The sequence below is a fragment of the Scyliorhinus canicula genome, chromosome 10 (assembly GCF_902713615.1).
Source record: "Scyliorhinus canicula chromosome 10, sScyCan1.1, whole genome shotgun sequence".
NCBI lineage: Eukaryota > Metazoa > Chordata > Chondrichthyes > Carcharhiniformes > Scyliorhinidae > Scyliorhinus > Scyliorhinus canicula.
In genome coordinates, this window is record NC_052155.1 from 109,949,099 (window position 1) to 109,967,927 (window position 18,829).

The window sequence follows — 18,829 nt, forward strand, 5'->3', positions numbered from 1 at the left end:
AACTCCTTGCCAAACTAGGCCAATTGTTCCTATAATTTCCTCACAAAGCATTATTCCATTGTTTGTGTCATAGCTATCCAGTGAGTTTTATGAACTAAATGAGTATAATCCAGTCCCATTTCAGATTACTGATTCGTAGAAGCGTAGAGAGAAGGAAATTATTGTTTTACTTGCAGTGTGCGACATATATTTCTACATTTTTGCTGCTGTAATAAACATTACCACATCATTACAGTGTAGTACCATCAGCTCTGATGTAACCCTTGGCTTCATTGCACTTATTCACATCATTGCCTCCAACAGATTGCCATCAAATTTAAGATATAAAGAAATCAAAATAGAGCAAGCTCGAATAGATATAAATGGTCAGTATAACATTGCAGTGTTGTATCTGTCCAATTCGGATACTTCAACCAGCTCCTTAATTAAATTTACCCAGATGTCTTTATTGATGAGTAGAACAAAGCGCGGACACGGATATAATGCCACACACTTTATTAAATATAGTTAGCCTGCAAATTTCCCACTATACATACAAGAAACACCCAGGATTAGACTATTCTACCAGCAAAGGTGGTTTGGTATGTTGTAGATCCGATCCCTCTGGTTCCTCTTTGCAAAGCTATCTCGCTGGCTGTTTCTTGCTTGCTTGCCTCCTTCTGGTCTGAACAGGGTCACCTCCCACATCGAGTGCTTGCTTTGAGTATTCTGCTTGCCTTCTGCTGCTTTTTCTGCTCCGAGGTGCCTACTTTTATCCCCCTCCCTCACTTTTCCAGAAACTTCTCTGGCTTCCGGCCAATGAGGTCTCGGGAGGGGGTCCCAGCAGCCAATGGTCCAGTTGATGACTGTTTGACAGGCCACCTGAGCCCGCCCGAGATGTGCTATCTATGGTGGTGCGGGCTTCACATGACCTGTTCCCATATAAGGCAACAGTAGAAACGGTGACAGAAAGTCTGGCTCGTTCTGGGCTGTGAACAACAGACTTCGTGAAGTTTGACTGCCGTATGATTTTAAAATGACCACAGTATCAAGTAAAATATAGTTGACACAAGTGCAGTAATTAAATCCCAATGTTTGTGGTTCTTCAACTATTTTGTTTTTACTCTGATGTACCATTAATCCGCTGCTAGACGATGAGAGCAAGAGAACATAGGCTTTATTACACAGGAACTTGCCTGCCTGAGATCGCTGTAACAACTGAGCACCGCCCCCAGGCGGCCGGTCTATATACCGGGGGGGGGGGGGGGGGGGGGGGTGGAGCCAGAGGCGGAGCCCACTAGGGTTCCAGTACACTACATGGAAAAGGGATCATATTACACTACTCCACAGGCAACTTATTCTGGTGAATACATTCACCACACACCCCTATGGTCAAATATACTATTCAAAAACTTCAAGCTAACCATTGCCTTGAGCCTCACTTCAATGAAATGAAATCGCTTATTGTGAGTAGGCTTCAATGAAGTTACTGTGAAAAGCCCCTAGTCACCACATTCCGGCGCCTGTCCGGGGAGGCTGGTACGGGAATCGAACCGTGCTGCTGGCCTGCCTCGGTCTGCTTTAAAATCCAGCGATTTAGCCCAGTGTGCTAAACCAGCCCCTCTTACCAACTATTACCAAATATGCAAAATTGTGCATGTGATACATACGTAGAAAACTAGAATCATTGTTATTGTAAGCCATAAAAAAATCTACCTAAACGATTTCAACAATATAGTATTCGGGGATACATAGCCAAAACAATAAAGCATAGGTTTGAATGAATCGAGGGAACTTTTCTGAACTGCTTCTAACATAATGTTGTCAAATTTCAAATAAGGATACACAATATCCAAGATGTGGGGTGGGATTTAACCAAATGGGAACAAAGTCCCATTGCCAGCGCGTTATAGCCACATGTTTCCTGGTGCTTGCAGTGCCGAAAAATACAACGTTATTAAATGGCACCCGCGCTGGATAGGGGGCTTCAGTGCCGAATGCACGGCCGAGGCCACACACAGCCCCGTTTTGTGCACTGAAGAGCCCCGCTCATCGGAACCCCTCAATGTAGTCAGAGATCAAGGTGCCATTTTTAAATGGCGTCCTGATCTCTGGAGCCCCAGGTGGCACTGCCAGGGTGCCAGGTTGGCACTGCCAGGGTGCCAGGTGGAATCAGTAGTGGGGCTTGGGGGTTTCGGGGGTTGCGTCGGGGGCTCAAGAGATCAGGATAGCTGCTGGCAAAATGGAGCATCCCGCCGGCAGAGAATCCCGCCCCAGATTCTCAGCAGCGTAAAAAGAGTTTGAGATTCTCCCAATGGCAAGCTAATGGCAGATCGGTTTTCCTGCTGTCTGATGGCGTGAAGGCAATTTGCATTTATTTGCATCTCGTTAAAACAGCTAATTGCTGAAATCTCATCAGTCTCTCCAATCTGGCATCACGGCAGCAGGAAATCATGTTGGCCTCAAACCCATTTGACAAAGAGTGCACAAGGCAGAATTCACTTCACTTCACTTGAGAATTTGTGACGAGTGCAACATTCATAGCCTACCTGTCATCGTGCTGCACCGTTCCTGTTACGCTGAATGCCACTCTGCTTCTGCCATCCAGCTAAATGCCAAGCAGCTCTTCATGAACAGCATTGTGCTACTGGACTCATGGACCCTCACATTTCACTGACTCTGAACAGTACTGTGTCCACGTCTCGGGAGTGCAGGAGCCTGCTGTTCCTGGTGCCACTCACTGTTCTCTGTCTGGACAGCACTGTGCTGTTGGATTCATGCACTGGTGAGGGGAGGAGGGGCTGACGATGATCAGGGAAACAATGTAGAAGTAGGGCTGTTTAAGTGGGGAAGGGGGAGGGAAAACACGAGGGGCAATGTGGAATGAGGGCGGTGCAAGGGCATCAGGCAAAGGGTGAGTAGGCCACGATGGAAGGCAGAAGTGCGAGGAGATAGATGAGGATGACAGACAGTGAAAGGCAGACGGAAGACAGAAGTCTGGGAAGCTGAACACCAACAAGGCTACATGAAGCACTGACAAACAAGGGAGACCACATCATTTACTGGAAGGGGATGCATGTAGCCTTCAGAATGTGGGGTGTCAGCTTGTTAGTGTGGCACATTTGGGATGGTTTGTACCAGTACTGTAGACCAGGCTGCAGTGGTTTGGGAGGGTCACCGCTGTCCTTGGTCATCATCGGAAATGGGAACTATGTCAAGGTTCCCGCTTCAGTTCAGAGGCTGGCAGACAGGAGCCACAGAGTACAGACATTCCGGCTGCAAAATGGTAACGAGTCCTACAGATGACAGGCAGTAATGGAAAGGAAAATTGCCATAGTCCCAGATGACCATAGGCTGCTGTCCCCTTTGAGGGACGAGCTGATTGGTGATGTTTTAACCTGAGAATCTTCACACCTAAGGTAAGTGGCAAGGTTAAGAAGATCAGCCTTCATGAATAACCTCAGCCAGTACAGGAATTAAACCCACGCTGCTGGTCTTGTTCTGCATCACAAACCTAGCTGTCTAGCTCACTGAGCTAAACCGGCTCCCATTAAAGACATGCCGTGGCCAGGAATTGAACCCAGGCCTCCCACGTGGCAGGCAAAAATTCTGCCACTGAGCCACCAATCCAGGAGCTATGTGAACGTCACAGTCAGAAGTCAGAGATGGGAGACAGTGCAGTGGACTCACAGCAGGAGCAATCATTGGAAACATGGGCCGTAATTCTCCAAAAAAAACAAAATGCTACTACCAGCAGGAAAACCGATGCATTTCCCGCTGGCCCTGGCAGCGCTAATCACTATTCAACAGAACTTGGAAACTTGCTTCTCGTCATGTCCAGAAGCTTGAAAAATTTAAAGGGGAATGAAATTGACTGAAAGAAGCACTGTTTCTAACACATCAAAAAGAAGACTTTTATCTTCACTGTACCAATTTTTGAACTTGGCATATTGGGAGCGACTTCTAAGGGGTCCAACACATCAGAGGGAAGATGTTGAACTAGAACTTGACATGGATGTTATAACCTGCCTGCTTACCATTGGCTGGGGACTAATGACAATCCCACAATCCTATGGGAGTATGAGCTTCCCCAATGAGGGGGGGGCGGAGAAATCATTAGCAGACTCCCTGCATAAATAGAGCTGGCCAGTTTGGAACCAGCAGAGAGAGAGGAGTGAGCAGCAAGGGCTGCTGCTGCTGCTGCTGCTGCTGCTGCTGCTGCTGCTGCTGCTGCTGCTGCTGCTGCTGCTGCTGCTGCTGCTGCTGCTGCTGCTGCTGCTGCTGCTGCTGCTGCTGCTGCTGCTGCTGCTGCTGTATGTTATTGTAATTAAACGTTATTTCTTTGTATCCTGAAAACTCGTGCTGGATTCTTCGTGGCCCTCACAAAAATGGTGAAAAGATAGCTGTAATCAGGTTCTCGCCCGCTTTGGGTGAATCTTGATTTGGCCCTCTTTATTTCAACGGCCATCGTGAATCCTGGTTGGGGCTAGTAGCCTCCGAGAATCACGGCCATGGTGTACTCCGGCAAATGCACTGCTTGGTGTGCAGGGCTGTCTTGCAGTCAATGTCCCTGGGCTTGGTGTCCTCTGTACTGGGCTGCAGAGGAAATGGTGATTGTCACTGGGGGATCTTCAAACAGTAGATAGGAAAGACATAATACAGGAGGGGGCACTGTGCGTATTGGTGCATACAGCCTCCGGATGGGATGGGTTGAGGTCCATGTGGCGCATGGGTGCCTTGCAGGTGATGGACTTGGATGGGGGGGGGGGGGGGGGGGGAGTGTAGACAGTGGATTTGGCATGTCCACCATAACAATAGAGTCCAATCTTAGTGGGGAGGCTGAAGAGTAACAGTTGGCATTTGCACATCACGAGGTTCCAGGTAAATCAGCGCCACATGGGGACTACACAACTCTGTCCTGTAGTAAAGATGAAGCTTCACCATCATGAAGTCCCAGAACATTGGCATTAAGGAAAACCGAACGTAAGATCGGTCCTGTCAAGGAGGGGTATGAGACAGTGTGGGAGAACGAGTAAGTTTACCCTCCTTCTTTGGGTGCACACACATTTTTTGGTGTAGCTGCAGTGGACAGGATCCTGTTGCATGACACAGGACAGAGACTTCATTGGGCACCTTGGCACTGCCAGCTTAGCCCCTGGGCAATGCACCTGCCAGCTTGGGAACCTTGGCAGTGCCAGGGCAGCGATGCTAAGGTGCCAGTTGAGCAGTACCAAGGTGCTCATGTTCCAGTGGGAGGCCCAGGAGGCCATTCTGCACTGACCCAGGGATCTCTGTGGGGAGCCAAGGAGGTGAGAAGCCATCTTTGCTCCCAGCCAAAGGCCCCGGGGGTGCTGGCTTGCCATCCCAGTGTTTGACTGGGGTGGGGGGAAGGGGGGAAGGTGCTGATGGACAACCGGGGTTGGGGGGCAACCAGGCGCGGCACCACCATGCCAAGTCCTGGATTGTGTTTACCCGTTTTCTCCCTGCCCATCTCGCCCATGACCACCCATAACCTCTACTGACTGCTGAGGCCTCTGGCTGAAGGCTATTGCTAATAGGGAATTGGCAATCGTAGTTAAGTGAACACTTCACACAACCCAAGTGGATTCCCGTGGGTTGGTGGGAATCAACCCACATGTGGCAGTCTTTCCCTTGCATCCCAATCAAACCCTGATGCCTAAACACTGCAGGAGGCAATACCACACATGCAACAGCCAACACCCGAACACCCATGGAATGGGTGGATGAGTGCAACAGGGAGGGAACCAGCACCCAGTCCAGGTGACGTTACGAGTGGGTGTCCGGGGTACAGGGTCTGGAGTCCAGTAAGGGGGATCCTGCTGTGGCCGGAGTGCGTGGAAAGGGCATCCGGTTGGGGTGGGGGGGGGGGGGGGGGGGGATTAATGGGGGAATGGATGGTCCCGGGGTGGGAGCCACCGCTGTTTGTCAGTCTAACACCCTCTCGGACCCAGAGGGGGAGTCCCGCGATGGCCCAAGATGTACAGGCATCGCTGGTTGTTTGAAGAGATGACAGCGCATGCCGCAGGAAGCTCTGCCTCAGTAATGAGACAGTGTGGCACCTGTGCCATGTCCTCATGGACCTGGCACCACGTAGAGGAGGAGGGCACCCCCACCCGGTGGCAATCAAGGTCACCGCAGCCCTGAACTTTTATGCCTCAGGATCATTCCAAGGCTTCAACATACAGCTCGTGTGCAACCACTAGATGAAGATCATGCGCGTGTGTGCACACTTCCTGGGGAGAGTCCACAGCAGCTATTTCCTGTAGGTTGATGGGGGAGCTGGGGTGGAGAAAGAGTTGGGGGGTTGAAGGGGGTGGAGGGTAGAGGGAGGGTTGGGGGTCGCATGGATAGTTGGCGGGGTGGATGCTCCCATGGGGGCGGAGAGGTCTTGGGCGGAGGGGGCGGGGTGCTTGGTGACTACTCACTCGTGCGGTAGGTCATTGACCCTCTTCCTGGAGACCAGTCCTCCTGGTCACTCCCCGAGCTCACTGCCGCCGCCATCTCGCCCCAGGCAGCTCTGACTGCCCAATGGCTGAACCTCCCTCGGGGGAACAGGACATCCCTCCTGGTCTCCACAGCATCTTGCAGCCCTCCCAGGTCAGTGCCCCGAATCTTGAGACTGGTCTCTGTGGCATCATTATTGCGAGCTGGCTGGGGTTGGCTGTGCAACTGCAGTTTAAGTGCTGCTCGACCTTGTTAGCGGGGGGGCTGGCGAGCGCAGTCCCGGTAAATCAGCTGGCAAGCCTTCATTTGTAGCGAGATGCCCATGAGATCTTGTTAAGTGGACCAATTAACATTGAATCGTGTTGCCGGCCTCGCTGATCTAAGAGCCGGGAAGCTCACGGCAATTCCTGCTCACTGCAACACTAAGAAATCTTTCCAGAGAATCGCGCCAATTGTTTTGGGTTTTCTTTGTGACATTACTAAGAATGGTTTGGGGGGGGTGTGTTTACCTTTACAATTACACAGCTAACTTACAAATAGTCAATAAAGCAGACAAAAGAATCCGCTTTTTGGATATAGTGAGACATGATGAGTAGTCGTTCTCATTTCTACATTATCTCACGTGAATAATTATTATATATTTCTGTGCGTTTGCCAAGGGAAAAAGGGAGTGAGCGGTGCTCTAATTATAAACCATGAAAGCTACTTATATTGGAAAAAGGCCATATATTGGGATGGAACAGTGCAGTATTCAGGATATTTGCTTGCTAAAGCTATTGTCATTGGCTAAAGTCACTGTGGAGTCGGGGGGAGAAGCTTTGCACTGTAGCGTATGTTTTGTCGATGCTAATTGATTCCTAAAGGTCAAAAATTGGTCCTAGATGCCCACATACTTCTGACGGGGAGTTAGCTGTCAACGTCCTCATTGGATACATTTGCGAATCTGTCTATGGCTGGCAATGTGGCTGTGGGGAACAGTATCACTGCATCTCTCATTCCATGATTCTTATAAGCAGCTCAATTCCTATTAGGCAAGTCAATCATCGCATTAGGATTGGAAGCAACAAAGATATCTCTGACCTATTATCACTGTCTCAAGTAAGTTTGTTTTTAAATGTAGAAATTTAACGTTAAAAATATCCATTCAACAAAAAAGGAAAATTATAGATTGTGGCATATGTTCTAATAGGAGATTTTTACGGAGGGTGATAGTTTACATGCACACTTATTTGCTTCTCTCAAAGAGTCAGTCATGGATGAGAACAGAATGATGAATGTTCTTTTCATAAACTCTACTTGACAAGTGTCGTTAGTGCAGCATCAGCAGACTAGGTAAATGTTTCATCTGACAGAAGACCCAGTTAGACTGCTGGGCGCCCAGCCAAATAGTTAAAGATTGACGAAGAAGGCCAGCACAAGCTATTTAGAGATGGAGACATTAAAGAAATTTCTTATTTACAAAACTAAATATTTTGTTTACCGCAAAATTTATCACTGTTTTAAATAGACTAAATTAGTTTCCCAACATTACAACTGCCAGTACACTTCAAAAGTGCCTCATTTAACTACAAGATGCTTTGGAATGTTCGAAAATTGTGAGAGATACTATAAATGCAAACGCTTTTATTTTGTAATTTTGTAACTTTGTCAAAATTCAATGGCCGCGATCTTCCCAAAACGGAACAAAGACCCGAGCACGCATGCTTAGCCGCATGTTTCCCAGTACTCGCAGTGCCGAGAAACACATGACTATTCAACGTAATTCACTTTGAATGGGGAAAGCGCGGCCGAGATTGCAAATAGCCCTGTTTTTTACAAAGGGGAGTTTCCCTCGCCGGAACTCCCCGTTGTAGCGAGTGATCGAGGCACCATTCTTTTTTTTTTTTAAATCATTTTTATTGAAGAGATTTTTTACAAGAAAATATTTACCCCCCCTAACCATAGACTATTACACAATATTCCCTCTTAACAGATATCCCCCCCCCCGCCCGACCCCCCGCGCACGCTGTCCCTCCCCCCCCTCCCCCCCCAAAAAACAAACAAAGCAACAATTAACATCAAACATGAACTGCGAACAAATTTGTCCGCATTACAACCTTAAATAACCCACTACACCCGTTGTTGCCACCCCCCCCCTCCCCCCCCCCCTCCCCCCCCCCCCCCCCCCCCCCCCCCGGGTTGCTGCTGCTGCGACCTCTGCACCCTATCTTTGAGCCAAAAAGTTGAGGAAAGGCTGCCACCGCCTGAAGAACCCTTGTACCGACCCTCTCAGGGCGAATTTGACCCTTTCCAACTGGATAAAGCTTGCCATGTCATTAATCCAAGTTTCCACGCTTGGAGGCCTCGCGTCCTTCCACTGTATCAGTATCCTTCTTCGCGCAACTAGGGACGCAAAGGCCAGTATTCCGGCCTCTCTCGCCTCCTGTACCCCCGGCTCCACCCCAACCCCAAAGATCGCTAGTCCCCATCCTGGTTTGACCCTGGATCCCACCACCCTCGACACCGTCCTTGCCACCCCCTTCCAGAACTCCTCCAGTGCCGGACATGCCCAAAACATATGGACATGGTTCGCTGGACTTCCCGAACACCTGACACATCTGTCCTCACCCCCAAAGAACCGACTCATCCTTGTCCCCGTCATATGGGCTCTATGTAGCACCTTAAATTGAATGAGGCTAAGCCTCGCACACGAGGAGGAAGAATTAACCCTCTCCAGGGCATCAGCCCACGTCCCATCCTCTATCTGCTCTCCCAGCTCCCCCTCCCACTTGGCTTTCAGCTCCTCTACTGATGCCTCCTCAGCCTCCTGCATTACTTTGTATATGTCCGATATCCTCCCCCCTCCGACCCAGACCCCCGAGAGCACCCTATCGCTCGCCCCCCTGCTGGGGAGCAAGGGGAACCCTTCCACCTGGCGGCTAGCAAATGCCTTCACCTGCAAATGTCGAAACACGTTTCCCGGGGGGAGCCCGAATTTCTCCTCCAGCTCTCTCAGGCTCGCAAACCTCCCATCTACAAACAGATCCTTCAGCTGCCTGATGCCCACCCTGTGCCAGCTCTGAAATCCCCCGTCCATGTTCCCCGGGATGAATCTATGGTTCCCTCTTAACGGTGCCTCCATCAGTCCTCCCACTTCCCCCCTGTGTCGCCTCCACTGCCCCCAGATCTTGAGGGTGGCCGCCACCACCGGGCTCGTGGTGTACCTCGTGGGAGGGAGCGGCCATGGCGCCGTTACTAGGGCCCCCAGGCTTATGTTGCCACAGGACGCCCTCTTCATTCGTTTCCAAGCTGCCCCCTCCCCTTCCATCATCCACTTGCGCACCATCGACACATTAGCCGCCCAGTAATACCCCGAAAGGTTGGGTAGTGCCAGCCCTCCACTCTCCCTACTCCGCTCCAAGAAGACCCTCCTCACCCTTGGGGTGCCATGCGCCCACACGTAGCTCATGATGCTGCTCGTCACCTTTTTGAAGAAGGCCCTAGGGAGGAAGATGGGCAAGCACTGAAATAAAAACAAAAACCTTGGGAGGACCGTCATTTTAACGGACTGCACTCTGCCCGCCAGCGACAGTGGCACCATGTCCCACCTTTTAAATTCCTCCTCCATCTGTTCCACTAGCCTAGAGAAGTTCAACTTGTGGAGAGTCCCCCAGTTCCTTGCCACCTGCACCCCTAAATATCTAAAACTCTTTCCTGCTCTCTTCAACGGGAGTCTCCCGATTCCCTCTTCCTGGTCCCCTGGGTGTATCACAAATACCTCACTCTTACCCAAGTTTAGCTTGTACCCCGAAAAGTCCCCGAATTCTGCTAGCAGTTCCATCACCTCCGGCATTCCCCCTTCTGGGTCTGCCACGTATAGCAGCAGGTCGTCCGCGTATAGCGATACCCGGTGCTCCTCCCCGCCCCTTGTCAGCCCTCTCCACCCCCCTGAGCCCCTCAGTGCCATCGCCAACGGTTCAATTGCCAGTGCGAAGAGCAGGGGGGACAAGGGGCACCCCTGTCTGGTCCCCCGGTGGAGCCCAAAATACTCCGATCTCCTACCATTCGTCACTACACTTGCCGTCGGGGCCGAATAGAGCAGCTTCACCCATTTAATAAATCCCTCCCCAAATCCAAACCGCTCCAGCGTCTCCCACAGGTACTTCCACTCCACCCTATCAAATGCTTTCTCCGCGTCCAATGCCACCACTATCTCCGCCTCCCCCTCCACTGCCGGCATCATGATGACGTTTAGCAGTCTCCGCACGTTCGTATTAAGCTGCCGCCCTTTCACAAAACCCGTCTGGTCCTCGTGTATCACCCCTGGCACACAATCCTCTATCCTGGTAGCCAGGATCTTTGCCAGCAGCTTGGCGTCCACATTCAGGAGCGAGATAGGCCTATATGACCCACACTGCACGGGGTCCTTATCCCGCTTCAAGATCAGAGAGATCAGTGCCTGCGACATTGTCGGGGGCAGAGCCCCCCCCTCCCATGCCTCGTTGAAGGCTCGCACCAGCACAGGGCCCACCAGATCCGCATATTTTTTGTAAAATTCCACCGGGAACCCGTCTGGCCCCGGCGCCTTCCCCGACTGCATATGCCCAATCCCCTTGACTAGCTCCTCTAGCCCTATCTGCGCCCCCAGCCCCTCTACCAGCTCCTCTTGGACCTTGGGGAACCTCAGTTTGTTCAAGAAGCCCTCCATCCCCCCTCCCCTCGTCGACGGCTCTGACCGATACAGCTCCTTATAGAAGTCTCTGAAACCCCATTTACTTCTGGCCCCTTCTGCACTATGTTCCCACCCCTCTCCCTCACTCCCCCAATTTCTCTAGCCGCATCCCGCTTGCGGAGCTGATGCGCCAGCATCCTACTCGCCTTCTCCCCATACTCATAAATCGCGCCCTGCGCCCTTCTCCACTGTGTCTCCGCCTTTCTGGTGGTCAACAGGTCAAACTTAGCCTGCAAACTACGCCGTTCCCCCAGCAGCCCCTCCTCTGGTGCCTCCGCATATTTCCTATCCACGTCCAGAAGCTCCCCCACCAGCCTCTCCCTCTCCTGTCCCTCTCCCTCCTTTCCCTATGTGCCCGTATGGAGATCAGCTCCCCCCGGATCACCGCCTTCAGGGCCTCCCATACCATCCCCACCTGCACCTCCCCCGTGTCATTAATGTCCGGATATCTCTCAATGCTCTGCCGGACCCTCTTATACACCTCCTCATCCGCCAGCAACCCCACATCCAGACGCCACAGCGGACGCTGGTCTTGCACCTCTCCCATTTCCAAATCTACCCAGTGTGGCGCGTGGTCTGAGACCGCTATGGCCGAGTACTCCACTTCCCGTACTTTCGGGATCAGTCCCCTGCTTAATACAAAAAAGTCAATTCTAGAATAGACTCTGTGGACATGGGAGAAAAAGGAATACTCCCTCGCCCTCGGCCTCCCAAACCTCCAGGGGTCCACCCCTCCCATCTGCTCCATAAACCCCTTTAACACTTCTGCCGCTGCCGGCCTCCTACTCGTCCTTGAACTCGATCTGTCCAACACGGGGTCCAGCACTGTGTTGAAATCCCCCCCCATGATCAGGCCCCCAGGTCCGGAATGAGGCCCAGTAGGCGCCTCATGAAGCCAGCGTCGTCCCAGTTCGGGGCATACACGTTAACCATCACCACTTTCTCCCCCTGCAGCCTACCCTTCACCATGACATATCTACCCTCTTTATCCGCCACCACCTCCGCCGCCACGAACGACACCCTCTTCCCTACCAGGATCGCCACCCCTCGGTTCTTTACGTCTAGTCCTGAGTGGAACACTTGTCCCACCCACCCCCTTCTCAGGCGGACCTGGTCCGCCACCTTCAAATGGGTCTCTTGTAGCATTGCTACATCCGCCTTCAGCCCCTTCAAATGCGAGATTACTCTCGTTCTCTTGACCGGCCCATTCAGCCCCCTCACATTCCAAGTGATCAGCCGGGTCGAAGGGCAGCCCGCCCCTTTCCCCCGCCGACTAGCCATATCCTGTCACCTGCTCGCCCCGAGTCAGCCCTCCCTTTCTGACCCGCTCCCCATGGCGATGGCGCCCCCCCCCCCCCCCCCTCCAGTCCTCAACTTCTCCTCCCTGGCCTTTTCAGCAGCAACCCGGTGGCCCCCCCCTTCCCCCCTCCCCCTCCCCCCCCCCACCCCCCTCCCCCCCCAGGCTAGGACCCTTCCTAGCCGCGACGCACCCTCCATAGTACTTCCGTGAGTCAGCTGGTTTACGCTGACCCGGCTGCCCCTGCCACACTCCGGCTCCTCCCGGCATGGGGGACGTCCCCCCCCTTACCACCCCTCCTTGACCCCGCTCCAGCGCGGGAAAGGGAGCCATTGCTGACCACGCCCCTTACTCCCACCCCCCTCCCTCCTCTGCCCCGTGCGCGGGAAACCAGAGGAAAGCCCGCGCTTTCGCCCTGCCCCTCCCCGCCCCTCCATCTTCAGTTCCACCCCCGTCCCCGATCTCCCACCGATAAATACAAAACAACCAAAAACCCCACAAGAAACACATACCCCCGGCACTCCCCCTCCACCCCGCCCTCCCACCATAACATTATAAATAACAGGAAAAAGAGAGAAAAAACTGGTATAGAGAACAAAAAGGGTCCAAAAATACGGCCAAGTGAAAATCCAACCAACAGAAAGCCACGTGTCCAGCTTAAAGTACCAGAGCGGCAACGACCGCCAAGTATCCCCTGGTTCTAGTTCGAGTCCAGCTTTTCTTCCTGGACAAAGGCCCACGCCTCCTCCGGGGACTCGAAATAGTGGTGCTGGTCCTTGTAGGTCACCCACAAGCGCGCTGGCTGCAGCATCCCGAATCTAATTCTCTTGGCATGCAGCACCGCCTTCGTCCGGTTGAACCGGGCCCGCCGCTTTGCCACCTCCGCACTCCAGTCCTGAAAGATCCTCACCGTCGAGTTCTCCCATTTGCTGCTCCGCTCTCTCTTGGCCCACCTCAGCACCCTCTCCCGGTCACTGAATCGCTGGAACCGAACCAGCACCGCCCTCGGGGGTTCGTTTGCTCTTGGCTTCCTGGCCATTACCCTGTAGGCCTCCTCCAATTCCAGGGGCGAAGGGACGGCCCCTGCCCCCATCAGTGAGCCCAGCATTTCTGCCACATACCCCTGGAGGTCCGACCCCTCCAGCCCTTCTGCCAGGCCCAGGATCCTCAGGTTTTTCCACCTCATGCGGGTATCCATCTCCTCCAATCGGTTTTGCCATCTCAGGTGGAGTGCCTCGTGCACCTCCACCTTTCCCACGAGGACCGTGGCCTCCTCCTCCCTCACAGTCATCTCCTGCTGCAGCTCCCGAATTGACGCCTCTTGGGTCGCCTGTGCCCCCATCAGCCTGGTGGTCGTCGCGTTCATCGACTCCAGCAGCTCCACTTTCAGCTCCGTGAAGAAGCGCAGGAGAGCGGCCTGCTGCTCCTCCGCCCATTTCCTCCAGTCCTCGGGTGCGCCGCCGGCCGCCATTTTGGATTTCTTCCCCCGCTTTTTTCGGGGAGCTGCTGCCGCTTTTTTTCCTGCCCCACTTCGGGTGACGACCATAAATTTGACGGGGTTCTCCTCTGGGAACCTTCCCCCACCGGGAATTGCCGTTCCAGCACCGTTAGGGGCCCTCCAATCGGCCCGAAAACACCTTCCTAACAGGAGCAGCCAAACGTGCGACTTAGCTGGTCATAGCCGCAACCGGAAGTCTCGAGGCACCATTCTTAAATGACATCCTGATCCCTGATGCCCCCCCCAGACTGAACGCAATATGGGTGGGTCCACCAGCCACCCCCTCCCCGGCCTGCCGGGCAACCCTGGTCTGATCACTTGCATGCAAAAAAATGCCAGCTTTGCACCTTGGCAGTGTTGTGGATTAGTGCTTTAATTATGATCACTATTAATAAGTAATAGTACTGTTGGAAATCAATCTTTATGCTTAAAATGTGGGTTGATTGCAGCTTTGATCACAATTGTATTTTGAGTTTATATTAGGTGCATGTTATCATAGGATGTAGCGCGATGAGACACCTGGGGCACGATTCTCCGAAATGGAGACAAAGTCCCGACGCCGGAGTGAAAACCGGAGTGTTTCACTTCGGCGTCGAAGCCCGCTCCCAGCCCCCTATTTTCCCGCCCCCGGGGGGCTAGGAGCGGTGTTGCGCATTTTACGCGCGCTGGGCCTTGGCGTAAATGACACGACCGGCGTCACTTAAATGAAGTCACCCGCGCATGTGTGGTTGCCGTCCTCCCCGAGGCTGCCCCGCAAGAAGATGGCGGATGGATCTTGTGGGGCGGCGGAGTAAAGGAGGTCGTCTTTTAGAGAGGTCGGCCCGCCAATCGGTGGGCCCCGATCGTGGGCCAGACCCCATCGGAGGACCCCCCCCATGATGGAACCCCCCTCCCCCCACAGGCCGCCCGCCCCCAGCGTTCGCGCACAGTTCCCGCTGACAGCGACCAGGTGTGGACGGCGCCGGCGGGAACCTGTCGGGTTGGAGCGGCCGCTCAGCCCATCCGAGCCGGAGAATGGCGGGGGTACCGGAGAATTGCCGTTGTGAGTGTCTCGGGCGATTCTCCAGCTGGCACGGCGCAGAACCCGACGGGGCCGTTTTCGCCGGTTGGGAAAATGGCGGGACGGCGTCGGACCGGTGTCGCGCGATAAAATGGCGCGGCCGCCGATTCTCCCAACCGACGCGGCCTCGGAGAATCGTGCCCCATGTCTGGATTGAACATCCAGCTATGATTGACAACTGATAAAAAGAGGAAGTGAAAGAAGTGAAAAAACTTATCTCCTAGATGTTTATAAATATTGTGCTTAGGTTCACTGAAGGGTACTTGAGATGGATTCAAACGTGAAGGGAAATGAAAATAAACAATCCAGGTCCTTGGCTGCCTGGAAGCTATTACCCTGTCAATTACAGCCTACTAAAAATGATTTAATTTTGAAAGTGAATAGAAGCCTCACATATCAAAGGACCTTGGGGGGTTTAAAGCCTTGTGATGTGTTTTGGCTTTCTATGAAGTAACAAGTGCTGCTTTTTATACTTCTGTCTGCAGCAGCAGGTGTAAGAGACAGGTAAGTGAAAAATCTGTGATTTTTCACTGTTTCTGCCTGGACTGATCTTTAGCTTCCAGGCAGGAGTGACTGATGGGGGAGCAGGGGGATCTCTGATGGGGGGGAGTCTCTGATATGTGGGGGCTCTCTTATATGGGGGGGGCTCTGATACGGGTCTCTGAGGGGGTCTCTGATGGGGTGCTGGGGCACATTGTGGGCTGAGGGGGCCCTCCGATGGACTTTGAGGGCACGTACAAGAAATACTTACCCCCTTAGCCCACCGAGAAGTCTATCGCATTAAGGCCATGTTGAACATCACAGAGGCATGGAGAATCTGGGGCGGGACCCTCCGCCCCGCCAGCATGTATTCCTGCCCTCATCGGCAGTGTGATTCTCCGTTCCTGCAGCCGGCCGATGGGGACCACCCATTCTGTCAGGAAAAATGTGGGGTAGGGGACCGCTGCCGGCGGCTGGAAGATTCCACCGATGGAGAATCCGGCTGGTGTGGTGTTTATAGCTCTTTGCCACTGCTGGAACTTCGGAACTTGTACCAATCCCGTTTATTGCTCGATATATTATTTAATATTTAAATACATTACAAATCTACTCAAATGAGGTTCATGGCCTTTGTAGGCGTGAACATTATGATTTCGTCAGTGAGGGATGGCGAAAATCGGGAAGTCTGATCACCCCAGAGATAATTAACGTTTCCTGATTCACTCTGGATTTCCCCCTGCATCGCAATCCCATGCACCCTGGCATGGGCTCAAAATCACCCCAACTGTTACTGATCCATTTAAAGAAAAAGAGATTCAACTCCAGCAGAATCATAAGAAAGGATGCAAATTTGATATTGGTTGCTCCATTGATCCCAGTGTTGGTGTAAGAGCTTAATGATTGATTGTCATGTTCTTTTAATTATGATTCAGTTAAAAAATTTTAAAAATCAAATAACATTTACTGTTGATGCAATTAATTTGTTTTTTTTTAAGGTGTGTGGCATTGCAGAATTGTTAAGAATTTCCAGATTTGTCATCTTGGGACATTTTTTAAATTCACAGCTGAACTTTGAAGTTTATTGCTGAATGAAAACTTTGATTTTTCGATTTGGAGCAACATAAAAGCTTGCCTTGATCTCCTTATCTGTAACTTTTAAAATAAAGAAATCACTACAAAGCCAATGGAAAGATTTCACCATCTTGACCAGTGGACAAGCTTTCACTTTTTAAATCTTTTATTGTAACAAACCAACTAAAATCAGCCTAATTCAAACATCAATTAACAGGTGAAGGATATTTCAAATAAAAAAATTGATTTAACTTTAAATAGGTGACACAATAAAGATACGATTCATATGGATACAAGGACTTGCTTTACTTCCTGCAAAACTGTGGGACCACATGAAATCTGTCTTTCAAGGTTTCACTTTGTAGAATTTTTCACTTTCTAACCTATCATTTTGGCCCTTGAATTGCAATCACCAGTGGCTGTATTCCATCTATAGTCCTTGGAAATGGTTATCACTGACAAGGCTCCCGTCTGTGAACCTTAGACAGTCTGGTGGGTTCTGGCAACACAAACAGCAGCCAATCCACAACCCTTCACCTTTAGGGTTCTGTTCTTACCAATTTTATAACACACAGCAACTGAGACTTCTATTCTCCGAGCTTTGCCTCAACACTAGGATCTGTTCTAAGACGGCAAAATCGGAAACTGTTCCATTTGGAGAGAACCTTCCTTGTTTTTACCTTAAATGAATTCTGTGCGTTTCGAGCTGCCAAACAGAAAAGTCTGACTAAAACCCAAGCCACATAACTTGCTTTCTATTTCCCTATGCTTCTTAGCTTTTTATCCCCATGGCAACCCCAGGCCACATGGGCATTTCTTGGCACCTAATGATGTCATTATCAGAAAACCAATTGATCTTCACTAGAATACACCCCAGTCCACTTGGGACATCTGACTGAAAGAAAATGCATGTTTCCAAAGGCAGATGGGTCATCCACCCTCTTTTAATTGGATGTCCACACTGAAAGAAACGTTGGCACATTTTTGATCAGAAACCTTAGATTTACCAGCAGTTTTAAATGGCACAAGAGCCCAGTGGATTTGGGTGCAGTAGTCTCTTCTTCACATGATGAGCATGAATTAACTTCTGACTTTCCACAAAATATGTGTGATCACGTACTGGAAGAGATGTACCTGTGCAGCTTTTGTCAAAATGTCTTGAAGGAAGCACAACCAACATTGGCTATAGTGTTATCAAAATAGAATATTCCAAGACATCTGCCTCATTCACCAACTTAAAAAACAGTTATTATACCCGGTAAATATAATCCTCTGTTAAGATAGTATGGACAACTGGTAACAGGTAGAATTTGTGCAGCATTTTCAGATTTAGCAATGTATTTTGTTTTTAAAAAAGCACTGACCTATGAGAGATTAAGTAAGTCAATAAAATGGGCCCTAAACCAACTGCCTATCTATATTGGATTATATTTGAAAAACTGAATGACTCCCCACATTGAATTGGCGTGATTGCAGAAGAGGTTTATAAGAATGATTCCAAGGTTGAGAAACTTCAGTTATGAGGATAGATTGGAAAGGTTGGGAATGTTCTCCGAGGAGAGAAGAAGGCTGAGATGAGATCTAATAGAGGTGTTCAAAATCACAAGGGGGCTGGACAGAGTAGATCGGGAGAAATTGTTACACCTCGTAATAGGATCAAGAATGAGTGGGCACAGATTTATGGTGATTTGCAAAAGAAGCAGATTCGATGTTAGAAAAAACATTTTCACTCAAGCGGTTTGGGTCTGTAATGCACTGCCTGGCAATGTAGTGGAGGCAGGTTCAATCAAGGTATTCAAGAAGGCATTAAACGATTATTTGAATAGAAAAGATGTGCAGGGGTAGGGGGAAAAGACAGGAGAATGACACTAAGTCATGATCCCCATTTGGAGAGCCGTGCAGACACAATTGGCCAAATGGCCTCCTTCTGCGCTGTAACAATTCTGTGGCACTAAATCTCTTTAATAGAAATGTGGCTCTTAAATTGAGAAATGGGGTTGATATGCTTATATATTTTAAAAATGAATGGAACTTTTAACGTGGAACCAATCTCAAATTAGCTAAAGAAAGATACCTTCGACAAATGGAATCAGGCTTCAGGTAAGCTGTAAATAAATGAAGTAAATGTGGCCTCACAATTCAAGTTGGTATTTTTTAGGGTTTAACTGAGGAGTGGGCCAGCCATGAAGTAATGAAACAAATATGCCCTTCATAGTTGGCCTTGAAATAAATAAATAAATATGCCTATTCTAATTGAAGTTCATGCAG

At 50.7% G+C, this 18,829-nt stretch overlaps 1 protein-coding gene and 1 long non-coding RNA gene across 3 annotated transcripts in view; one reads left to right on the top strand and one right to left on the bottom strand.

Annotated features, from left to right (window-relative positions):
* The window catches only part of LOC119972599, a 35,940-nt gene extending 35,214 nt beyond the window's left edge, over positions 1 to 726 (bottom strand). The window contains exon 1 of the long non-coding RNA XR_005462113.1: positions 566 to 726. This is a non-coding gene — a long non-coding RNA (uncharacterized LOC119972599). The remainder of the gene's footprint in view (positions 1 to 565) is intronic.
* Positions 1 to 18,829, top strand: part of c10h8orf34 (chromosome 10 C8orf34 homolog) — a 536,034-nt gene that overhangs the window by 141,576 nt on the left and 375,629 nt on the right. The window lies entirely within an intron of this gene.